Genomic DNA, 12923 nt, shown 5'->3' on the forward strand with positions numbered 1-12923 from the left:
ATACCCAATTCTATATACATCCAAGGGTATAGAAGTTGATATATTTAGTATATGTGGGATATATCACTTGTGTAAATTTACTAGTCTAAACTGTTGTTGGGTCTGTTTAATATTTGGGCCTGTGTCTCCCTTTTAGCTGCTGGGCTTCGGCCATATGCTTGGTGTAAAATGTGGGGCCTGTTTTGAACATTGTCTAGTTTGGGTCTTTATTTCCTCACAATTGTTAGAGTTGGGCCTCTTGTTCTTCTTTCTGTGTTAGGCCTAAACTAAAATCTATTTTATTCCGATAGTATGCTATAGGAAATTTCACGAGTTGTTTGTGATGATTCTGTGCCTAATTTAAAATCTGATGTGTTGGATGTCGTTGATTCGATTATGAGAAAATGTTTGGATGTAGATGTCCTATAAGTATATATGTATATACCCGTAGGATGATATTAGGAGAACATGTCGTGTCCTGTCTCCCTTGATGATCAGTTTGCTCTTATCAGCATTTGTTCATTTTTAGTTTGCATGAACTGCTCTAGGGCTGTACCTGAAGGTTAAATCTGTAAGGCATGTCATGTTACTGCCTATACAATTATTGCGATTCTTATATTACCATATATACCCGGAATATTATATGTATACCAGCCTTTGCATATGTACAAATTCTATACATATCTAAGAACAATGAATGCTACACTATTTGATTCTGCCTATGTTTGAATATTGCCCTGTTTATATGTCATAAGTGTGTGGGGGCTGATTTGTGTATACATGAGATATACTTAAATATACATAGCATGTATGCAAGTTACTGACCTGTTTTGAGCCTATATTTTACATGTTTATCCTTACTCATTGATTAGATACTAATCCTTTCCTTTCATTTTCATGCATGACCTTCGCGTACGAGTCCGAGAGACTCATAATCTCCCGCATTCGGTGTTGGGCCAAGGCCCAACGAAACATCACTCATCCCACTGTCCAGCCTTGTCCGCAGCGAAGCAAAACAGCCAGAAATAAAATTCTGGGTCAAAGCCCAAATAGAAAACAGCAGCAGCAGCAGCAGTCCTTAAAAATGGGCTGAGCCCATTTAGCCTATTTGACCCTTCTATTTTATTTTTTGGGGAATTTAATTTGTATTGCATGATTAACCCTCTATTTTGTTTCGTTTTCTTAACTTAGGTGAACGCTAGTAAATTTAGTGGGGTTTAGTTTTAGTCATGGGTAGTTAATTTAAGAGAAACTAACAATTAATTCCGTAGATTTCATTCTTTTTTTTATACTTTACGATAAATTATTTATAATACTTATAACATTTATCTTTCATTAGAATAATTGATTTTCAAAATAACATGGCTACATATTTTGAGTTAAAGGAATCATGTTTTATTTTACTATCTTAAAAATGTTCAACGTGTCACTAATATGTAAATATTAATCCTAGTATAATTTTATAAACATTTTAGATTAATCCGATTTTGCACATTTTAGCCGAATATAGCTAAATAAAAATTAATAAAAGAGAAAGAAACTCACGCCCTTTTTATCATATTAAAATAAGTTTAGGCTTTTCTACATCATAATATTCATATAATATAATTTTTTATCTAAAAGTTCACGTTTGTTAGATTTTCTCTTAAAAAACTATTATTCATGGGCAAATTACTCTATTTTCTACAAATCTTATTTTGAATAGCATTACTATATTTTCAAAGGCCTTACCAATATCTTTAAGTTCTATTTAGCATTTAAAACCTTCTCTTATGCAAATTATTATATTTTTCTACAAGTCTTATTTTTTAAATAGCATTACTATTTTATTCAAAGTTTTAACAGCATTTATAAGTTTCACTTTTTAAAGCATTTTCTTTATGCAAATTACTATATTTCTCTACAAGTTAGTTTAAATGGCATTATTATATTTCCTTTAAAATCTCAGCAATATTTATAAGTCATTTTCTTAAAATTTAAGCATTACCTTTAACCTTAATTAATTAACCTAAGTTTGGCCGGATAATCGTTAGTTACAGATCCTAGAGGATGCCTAACCCCTTCCCTTTAGGATAATTAGAACCCTTACCTAGAATGAAAACTAAGCAGACCATTAACAGAGGTTTAGTTTAGGCTTTACCTTAGTTAATAAATTAGGTGTCCTAATTCACCGTTAAACTAATTAGGTGGCGACTCCTTAAAATAAAGCAATGTAGGAATCTCCAATATGTTATACTCTAATCTAACCCGTTTTAAATGGGGTATAACACCCGTCGAACAGTCGGGGTCTCTCATTCAGGAGCGATGCCGGAAGCTCTACCGGCAACAAGGACTTACCAAAGATATCAGAGTACAACTTCAATGTCAGTACCTCGGGCCTCATGTCGGCTATTGGTCGTGTCCCGGTTGTAAGATGGCTAAGACCTCTAAGGTTGGATCCGGACCAACGAGACCCGAGCATGGTGTGTGATTACCATGGAACCCACAGTCACAGAACTAAGGATTGTCGCCAGCTAAGAGAGGAGGTAGCCCGGTTACTGAAGAATGGTCACCTCCGAGAATTGCTGAGTGAACGAGCCAAAAGTCACTACAAGGAAAGGGAGGCTCACCGAAGGGCCGAACCAATAGAATCCCAGCATATAATCAACATGATAGTTGGAGGTACCGATGCCCCTCGAGGGCCGGTGATGAAACGGGCCAAGGTTTCTGTTGTTCGCGAAAAGCGCAGCCGGGATTATTTACCCGAAGGCTCTATCTCTTTCAGCAACGAGGATGCAGAGGGCATCATCCAACCGCATAATGATGCATTGGTAATTTCTGTACTTATCTTTAAAACTCAGGTTAAACGTATTTTGATTGACCCAGGTAGCTCGACCAACATCATCCGGTGGAGAGTGGTCGAACAGCTAGGGCTGCTCGATCAGATCGTGCCGGTAGCCCGGGTACTCAGCGAGTTCAACATGGCGAGCGAAACCACAAAGGGGGAGATCTTGTTGCCTGTGAACATCGATGGCACTATCCAGCAAACGGTGTTTTATGTAATTGAAGGGGACATGAAGTATAATGCATTGCTGGGTAGACCTTGGATACATAGCATGAGGGTCGTGCCTTCAACATTGCATCAGCTGCTGAAATTCCCAACCCCGGAAGGGATAAAAACCATCCGAGGTGAACAACCCGCTACAAGGGAGATGTTCGCGGTCGAGGAAGCGACGTCTCGGCCTAAAGAATCGGTTCATAAGGAAGAAGATCTAACCGGAAAAGCGGACACCAAATATCAATCAAAGTACACCGAGTCAGATCCGGGGTATGAAGAGGATGATTTCGATGTACCCAGATCATTTGTCATGCCGGATGACTCGGATGCAACCAAGTCGACTGTCGAGGAGCTGGAGCAGATCATCTTGTTCGAGTACCTACAGGTATACCTGGGCACGGGGTTAACCCCGGAGCTCAGGAACAAGTTAATCGAATTTCTTCGAGCTAACGCAGATTGCTTCGCATGGTCCCATATAGATATGACAAGTATATCACCAGAAGTAGCAGCTCACAAGCTCAGCTTGGACGGGAAGTTTCCCCCGGTGAAGCAGAAGAGAAGGCTCATGGCGGAAGCAAAACACGTCTTCGTAAAAGACGAGGTAACAAAGCTTTTAAAAATAGGTTCTATCCGGGAGGTAAAGTACCCGGATTGGCTAGCTAACGTGGTAGTGGTGCCCAAGAAAGGTAATAAATTTTGAATGTGTGTTGATTACAAGGATTTAAATAAAGCATGCCCGAAGGATTCATTTCCATTGCCTCACATCGATAGAATGATCGATGCAACGGCCGGGCATGAGATGTTAAGTTTTCTTGATGCTTACTCCGGGTATAACCAAATTCGGATGCACCCGGAGGATCAAGAGAAAACATCCTTCATTACCCGGTATGGGACTTACTGTTATAATGTCATGCCTTTTGGATTAAAAAATGCCGGTGCAACTTATCAACGCCTAGTTAATGAGATGTTCGAAGAACGAATAGGAAAAACAATAGAAGTTTATATTGACGACATGGTAGTCAAGTCCCTGGAAACAGAGGACCATTTAAAACATTTGCAGAAAACCTTCGACGTGCTCCGCAAGTATAACATGAAGCTCAACCCGGAAAAATGCGCCTTTAGGGTAAGGTCCGGCAAATTTTTGGGTTTCATGGTGTCAAACCGGGGGATCGAAATCAACCCGGACAAGATCAAGGCCATCGAGGATATCGAGGTGGTGAATAACGTCAAAGGAGTACAGAGGCTCACCGGAAGGATAGCGGCGTTGAATCGCTTCATATCGAGGTCCTCAGACAAGAGTCATCGTTTCTTCTCCTTACTAAGGAAGAAGAACGACTTCGTTTGGACACCGGAGTGCCAAAGAGCTTTGCAAGAGTTGAAGAGATACTTGTCCAGCCCACCGTTGTTACACACACCAAAAGCGGACGAGCAGCTTTTTCTCTACCTCGCTGTCTCCGAGGTAGCGGTAAGTGGCGTTTTGGTCCAAGAAGAATCAGGTACGCAATTCCCTATCTATTATGTAAGTAGAACTTTGGGGGATGCGGAGACCCGTTATCCCCACTTGGAAAAATTGGCATTGGCACTGGTAAGTGCTTCTAGAAAGCTCAAGCCCTATTTTCAATGCCATCCAATATGTGTAGTAACTACTTACCCCCTGAAAAACATCATGCATAAACCGGAATTATCGGGTAGACTAACTAAGTGGGCCGTCGAGATTAGCGGGTATGATATCAAGTACAAACCTCGAACGGCCATCAAGTCCCAGATTTTCGTCGACTTCGTGGCAGATTTCACCCCGGCTATGGTCCCCAAGAACGAGAAAGAACTTCTGCTGACCTCGGGAAAGGCCTCGGGTATTTGGTCGCTACATACGGACGGGGCCTCCAACCTCAAAGGTTCTGGGCTAGGAATCGTCCTTAGAACCCCGGCCGGGGATGCCGTTCGACAGTCTATTAGAACTGCTAAATTGACTAACAATGAGGCCGAGTATGAGGCTATGATTGCAGGTTTGGAATTGGCCCGAAGTATGAGGGCCGAAATAATCGAGGCAAAGTGCGACTCGCTCTTGGTCGTAAACCAGGTGAACGGCGTCTTCGAGTTCAAGGACGAACGGATGCAGAGGTATCTTGAAAAAATCCAAGTGATACTACATCGATTTAAAGAATGGACCATGCAACACATACCGGGGGAGCAGAACAGCGAAGCTGATGCATTGGCAAATTTGGGATCCTCGGTCAAAGGGGAAGAAATCAACCCCGGGACTACGGTGCACTTGTTGAACATGGCGATAGAAAACGGACATGCCAAAATAAACACCATGGGTTTAACTTGGAATTGACGCAACAAGTACATAGACTACTTGCGTGATGGGAAGCTCCTGAATGACCCAAAAGAATCACGATCTTTAAGGACCAAAGCTGCGCATTTCTGCTTGATAGACGGACAATTGTATCGACGCTCTTTCTTCGGGCCCCTGGCTAAGTGTTTGGGTCCCGGAGAGACAGAATATGTGATGAGAGAGGTGCACGAAGGAACCTGCAGCAATCACTCCGGTGCTGATGCTCTGGTCCGAAAGATTGCCAGGGTTGGTTATTATTGGAACCGGATGGAAGAAGACTCAAGGAATTTCATCCGAAAATGTGACGGGTGTCAGAGACATGCTCCGATGATTCATCAACCCAGGGAGTTGTTGCATTCGGTGGTGTCACCCTGGCCTTTCATGAAGTGGGGAATGGACATTGTCGGTCCACTACCATGGGCACCAGGTAAAGCCCGTTTTATTTTGTTTATGACTGATTATTTCTCCAAATGGGTTGAAGCGCAGGCCTTTGAAAAAATCAGAGAGAAGGAAGTCATCGACTTCATATGGGACCACATTATCTGTCGTTTCGGCATCCCTGCTGAGATAACTTGTGATAACGGACCCCAGTTCGTAGGTGGAAAAGTCAACAATTTCCTCGAAGGGTTGAAGATCAAGAAAATTGTATCAACTCCGTATCACCCGTGTGTGAACGGACAGGCGGAATCCATGAACAAGACGATAATCCAAAATCTGAGGAAAAGACTTGAAGCATCGAAGCATCATCGGAGAGAGATATTACCGGAGGTATTATGGGCTTACAGAACCACATCGAAATCAAGCACGGGGGAAACTCCTTTCTCGTTGGTCTACGGGGCTGAAGCCCTTATTCCCGTGGAAGTTAGTGAACCGACCCTCCGGTTCCGATATACGACCGAGGAATCAAACGAGGAGGCCATGGCCGTAAAGCTCGACCTCACGGATGAACTTCGCGAAAATGCGTTAGTCCGTATTGCGGCCCAGAAACAGAGGGTGGAAAGGGACTACAATCGGAGAGCCAATTTTCGTCATTTCCAAGTTGGGGACTTGGTGCTTCGAAAGGTTACCTTGAACACCAAGAATCCCAATGAAGGAAAACTGGGAAGGACCGTACAAGGTAACCGAGGTAGCGGGTAAAGGATCATACCAGCTGGAGTCCATGGACGGGCAACGGTTGCGCAATAATTGGAATGTGGCTCATCTGAAAAGATACTACTGCTAAGGTATGAACTCCCCATATTTTTCTATTTGACCTTTCTTTTTTGCAGGAAGCCGAGTACGGGGCAAAGAAAAGAATCTAAATTTGAAAACATGTGTTGCACTCTTTTCCTTAGTACAATTTTGTCCCAAATTTTTTTTTCCGACAAGGTTTTTAATGAGGCAACAAGTACAACGTCTTACTCGGGGTCACACAATGCGAGTGGGGACTCAATAGCACTCACCCAACCTTGCAGCTCGGATAAGCGCTAGGGGACTACAATACCCACTACGAAGTTTTCCCCGGTTAGCGAAAATCGGAGGAGCACTCAAAGAAAACCGGACCTAAAATATTAGGTTCCGATGTAAGGACTAAACGATCAAAATGAATCGTGTCCACGCAATATTTGCTACGGCAAAACAAAGAACCGGACCTTCTGCACTAGGTTCCGATGTAAAGACCAAACGATTAGAATGAATCGTGTCCATTTAGTATTTGCTACGGCAAAGGCAGGAGGAAAAAGTTCAAATTCGTTCTCATGTATATAAATACTTGCAATACAAAAGTAATCGAAAGTTTGGATAACATTATCTCGAGATGTCTTATTGATAAAACACTTTACCCCGATGATAGTAAAGCACTCTACCTCGACGATTACTGCCGTATTTCGGCACAACTTCATTCATATACCCGATACCGGGCGCTACGGTCGAAATTCGACAAAGGCAACAAGGTCACAGCGAACCGAGCCAAAATTATTAACCCCACAAACGGGGACTTTTACATCAAAAACCGGCTAAGGCTGAGACTCAGGTGTCCGAAATATACCGGCCCTAAAAGATAAAAATAGCCGAGAAATTCGGGCCCTAAAAATGCTCGTCGTGATTCGGAGACATTCGAATTCACAAAGCATAAGATAAGTTCCACGGGAAAAACTCAATAGATTCTCGGACAAAATGCACCAGATGAAGTAAGAAGCTGATATTCAGGCATAGTCAGCAATAATGATTCTTTAAGGCAGACTGGCAATTCGGTCGGAAATCATAACAAACATTAGAACAAAGGCAAATAGTCAAGGAAAACACATGTTATATTCATACGAAGGATTTTACATCAGGGATTCTTAAAGAAGCAAAAACAAAAAACAAAAAACAAAAAGGCCAAATACAGGCCCTAATCTATCCGGCATGACTGGATCCAGAGGCTTCGGACACTGTCCGCTCGGAGTCGTCAAACTCAGACCCGAGGGCACCCCTGGCCTCTTTCTCAACTCTTCTAGCCTTGAGAATCAGGGCCGGAAGATCCGCAAAGCCGTGTTCGGCTTGCTCGAGGGTGATCCTCCGAGATTTCCATTTCTTGTATTCAGCGGCAATGGTAGCATGAGCCTCGGCGGCCTCCACGCTTTTCAAAGCCTCATTCAAATCGGCCTCGGCCTGGGTTAACTTTGCCGCCAGAGCATCCCGAGCCCCTCCGAGGACATTCTGCATTTGGATGGCCGACTCGAGCTCGGCCTTGAGGGCATCATTAGCATCGGCCGTATCCCGGAGCTCGGTTCTCAGAGCATCGCATATTTGGCCCCTTTTCTCCGCTTTCTCCTCGAGCACCCTCATACGCTCTTTATCTCGGGCACTTTCAGATTCGAGCAGCCGATGCCTCTCGGCCATGCTTGAAGCCTCGGACTTGGCAGTGTCTAACTCCTCCTGGAGTTGAGAAATGGCGGTTTCGAGCTCGCCGAGTTTTGAAAAGAGGCAAGTGTTGTCTCGGCTAAGGCCTATCTTGTCCGCTTCAAGGCTCCTGTCATATTCGGCCATCGCGGCCAGCTCACCCTTTAACTGTCGATTTTCGGCCTTTGTCGCACCGAGCTCAGGTCGGAGGTTGGAAAGAGCAACTGCTTGGTTCAACTCCTCCTCTTTTTCCCGAAAAAGGTGCAAATATTTCTCTGTTTCCCGGCCTTGGGCATCCAGTTGGCCCTTGAGATCGTCTACCTCTTGCTGGGCACGGACGAAGGCTTCATTAACCAACACCACACTCTACAAATGAAGCAAGTTAAAAACTTGAACAATGCTAAAATTCTCAGTGGAATTATGCAAAGATGGCTAGTAAACTTACCCGATTGCCCGCATGCATACCCTCGTTAATGAGGCATTGCCAAGAGACCCAGTTCATCTTTCGCTTGTCCGAATCCGAGACAAGAGGCCTCAGATAGCTGGCCACGCCCACCGGGCGAGAAAGAAAGCTGCAATCCTCGGGGACGGATTCGGATGTCCGACTAGCCGTACTCGTGGCCCGAGGGATCTGGAGATGCCCAAAACCCGCAGCTTCGCCGGTTGCAGGAGGAGTGCTCGAGAACATGTCCTCAAACTCGTCCGGCCTCAGAGCCGGAGTTAGAGAACTTAGAGCGATCTCAACGGCTTCAGCAAAAGTAGGGATCTCCGAAGACGTAGTAGGCTCGGGCTTGGGCACCGGATGAACGACAAGGGGGACTTCGTTCTCCACGACCGGTTCGGTCCTTTGACCGGCTTCGGCAGCAGTCGTCTCCCTAGATCTTCTTGTCCTTTGTAGGGGGGTCTCCTCGGAAGAAGCGTCGCCTGAAATATCGATGAATTCAATCGACCTTAGAGGAGTTGGGAAATGAATTTCTTCCTCACTTTTGTATAATACGGGAGCCGAGGCTCCTTCCCCGACTGAAGGAAGGGGTGAAACAGTGACCACCGCTTCCGAATAGGGGCCACGGAAGGGGCCTCACTGATCCTCCGAGCGAGGATCTCGGGCTCTACTTCGTCCCTTAAGGTCCTAACGACGCTCCTCGTTCGTTTCTTTGGTTTCTGCCCTTTGTCCGAGGGCCTTTTTCTCTTGGCAGCAGCAGCAGCGAGGATGCGAGATGCACCTGCAGAATTGAACTCCGGTGTCGATATTGTGGGTTCGGCTGCCGACTCCGGTCTGGGATCAACCGAGCCCTTGGGCAAACCTGAAAAGCAAAGACGCAATGAGTACGGGTAATGGAAGGTGCAGTGAACACGGGTAGAAGTGAAGTATTACCGTGGTTCTGGGTGACCCATCGGCCGCGTGACAGGTGGCTCCACGTCCGGTTGTCATGGACGTGTTGGCTAAAGAGTGCAGTGACCCACTCGTTCAGATTCCGGACGACCGGAGGAATCCATCCGTTGGCTATTATAAATAAGAAAATCAATGAGAAAGTAAGACCGAAGTGTGACAAAACATACAAAATCTCGGGGATATAAGCGTATCAGGTGGGCCAGCGTGAACTCCTTCTCGGCATTGTTGGCCAGCAACCGGAGGCATGCCACGACCCTCCAAACGATCAATCTGTGCCAAGCTCACGTCATAGGTCCGACACATGTCCAAGATGACCGGATCGATCGGAGGGTCGAGCTTGAGAGTGAAAGGGTACGTATAGACATACAAGAATCCCTCCCGATGGTCGGTAACTGACTCGTCCGGCCCGAGGGAAAAAACTTGGACTGAGTGAGTGTCCCATCCACAGTCAGACCGGACCAGGTCTAGTTTATCCTCGGTAATGGAGGAGGGATATCGTCTCACGTCATACCCTCTGTCGGATACCGAGGAAGGTTTTTCGACCTCAAAATCTTTGTTGAATTTAGGCTTAGCCGGTATAATATCCGAGGCAGTGGGCTCGAGGGTGCTATTTTCTTTAGTTGGAGAAGCAGGTTTGGTTCCTTGAGATGAAACCGAGGGAACATCATGGGAAGTGGTTTCAGACATTTGGAGATTACAAAGAAGGACTTGGAGAAATTCGAAAGGAAAGTTAACAAATGGAGTAGGAGAGCAGATGGTTCAAGAAATGACAGAATGAGAAGCAGCAACACTCAAACAAGAGCAGTTAGTGAAGATGTTGGCAAAGTTGTTTCCTTTCACGCGGCATAAACGATGAATCAGCAACAAACTTGATATAGAGGATAACCAGATGTGGTGAAGATGAAAAAATGCAGTAGAGAGTGAAAATGAAAAGAAATGAGTCGTAAAAGTGGGAGAATGGAGAAGTTGAAGACGTTTTATAGGTGTGGGCTTCAGGCGGTTACGGTTTCCGGCCAATCGGGGTGCGCCAAGTGTCCCCATAATTAATGAGGAATGACTTGAAACGACGTGCGTGCGGCGGTTGTCAGAGCGGACCATCCGGGATAGGACACGTGGCCGATGGCAGAAGAACGTGGCGCAACTATTCCCGCCAAAAATGAAAAGATGGCAACGGGGAAATGGAGTCACCGGTTTCGAGATTCATCCACTCCCCGTCACTCCGACAAATCTACGATCCGGGAAGTGTGGGGACTATCTGTATACGGTAAAAATCGGATATATGTTAAACCGATGAGACCAAAGACCGAAGGAAGAAAGGAACAAGAACGTGCGCGAAGGATCCCGTTCTGAACCGGCGGAGTGTTTGGACCGAAGCAAAGGAAGGGCATCATTTGGTCCGGTTCCCCCATGACCGGGTTGATCGTTGCCATTGGTCCGTTTGGTCTAGGCCGTTGGTCCGTTTGATCGTGGCCGTTGGTCCGGGAGATCCGTTACGCGGCTGCCACGCGTCGATAACGTCCTGCCATGTTCAACTGCCAATCGTACGAATGTCAGATCGTACGGTCAACCTAATCCAACCTACTCCAACTCAGAGCTCTCTCTTTATTATTTTATTTTTCATATTGTATGAAGCCCATGGGGCAGTACTATAAATAAGGGGTATTGTCCTCCTTTTAGAGGGTTGGCTTCTACATTTTCAAGAACTCTTGTAATAGCAAAAACTATATAAAATCTCTCTCAAATAGCTGATTTTGGTCCTCAGTTGTGGTGTTCATCTCTAACCCTTCCTAAATCAAATAACGCTTATATATTAGTGGATATACGAGTTTATAACAAACCATTGGTTGTTAGTTGCTTCTTTATAGCATATTCGTATATTTCTTTTCTCTATCAAATAAGTTCAAGATATAACCACATACCCTATACCTCACCTACAAATTTAATTGATTATCCAAATCGGGGGTAACAATGAGCAGCCGGGACGAACACACGTTGGCCACAGTGTGTGTTCAAGCATCCATCACTTACACCGTGACACCCAGAATCTCCAAAGGCAATTGCATGTTGTAATTTTTCAGGAAAGTTGATAGCGCCCAGGATCGACTAAGTTTTCGATACGTCTGCCTTCCAGCCCAATTTCTGGAAAATCCGTTGATAATTTGAGAAAACTTAAAATATTAAAGTTGTATCCCTTTGAAATATCTTTCCAATGGTTTATTGTGGAGCCCTAACGGAGCTCTGTGCTAGGAGTTATGCCCATTTTACTGAACGCTGTCGACAGAGTGTAAAAGTGACAGAGGAGCTCGCCGAGCTCGCCCCAAAGCGAGGCAAGGGCTCGCCTTGGTCTGTGCTCAGCGAGGTAGGGGTCCAAAAGTGGAAAAAATTCAAGAAAATCGTCTAAGTGTAAAATGGACAAGGGAGCTCGCTCGCTGAGCTCACCCCAAAGCGAGGCATGGGCAAGCCGTAGACCGCACTCGGCGAGCCTTGGGGTCCAAAATTCCCCATGCTATATATTCAACACTTAACTCGAAATTTTATTTATCAGACATTCCAACTTCGTTCTAAAGCCCTAAGCAGCCACTTTCCTCCTCTCCTCTTCCTCCCACATCAAGGTAAGATCGCTTTAGAGATTCCTAAGTAATTATAACATTAATTCATCAATTGTAACATGATTCTTCAACCAAAACATAGGATTTCCAAGGTAAATCCATCTCAAGCGATTCAAAGCTAGAGTTTTGGTTTTCTTCGTCAGAGAAGCAGTTTAGTTCGTTGGATTAGAGCGTTTACAGGTATATAGGGTTACTATCTACGTGTGGGAACATCTTTGTTCTTCCCCACGCCACGCTCTTCCATGAAAGTATGAGATTATACAAAAACTAGGGTTCTAGATCTGTTCATGATAACCCTAAGTCTATATACTATGATATACCATGTTTCTATGAATAGTTCGTTATTGTATTCCTAAGCTACCTTTACGGTAACTGGGGACCCCTACGTGTTCCATGAACCCATGCTTAATTCTATGAGTTCCAAGTATTCAAGTTATTAACTTTATGAGTTTAAAAGTATGAAACCTTATATGTTTTCACACAAGCTTTACGATATGAACTCATGATTATACTATATTATTCAAACCCATATTTTACATGCTATTTGATATGAAACCATGTTTATGTTATATCATTTCAAAACATGCCTACAAGTTATTCCATGAAACCATGTTTACAAGTTATTTCACAAAAATCACGGGCTTCTTAGCCAAATATATCATGTTCATGTTTTTGGGAGTTGTACAAATAACCGAGAAGGCTCAA

Source organism: Lycium barbarum, chromosome 1 (genome assembly GCF_019175385.1).
Source record: "Lycium barbarum isolate Lr01 chromosome 1, ASM1917538v2, whole genome shotgun sequence".
Lineage (NCBI taxonomy): Eukaryota > Viridiplantae > Streptophyta > Magnoliopsida > Solanales > Solanaceae > Lycium > Lycium barbarum.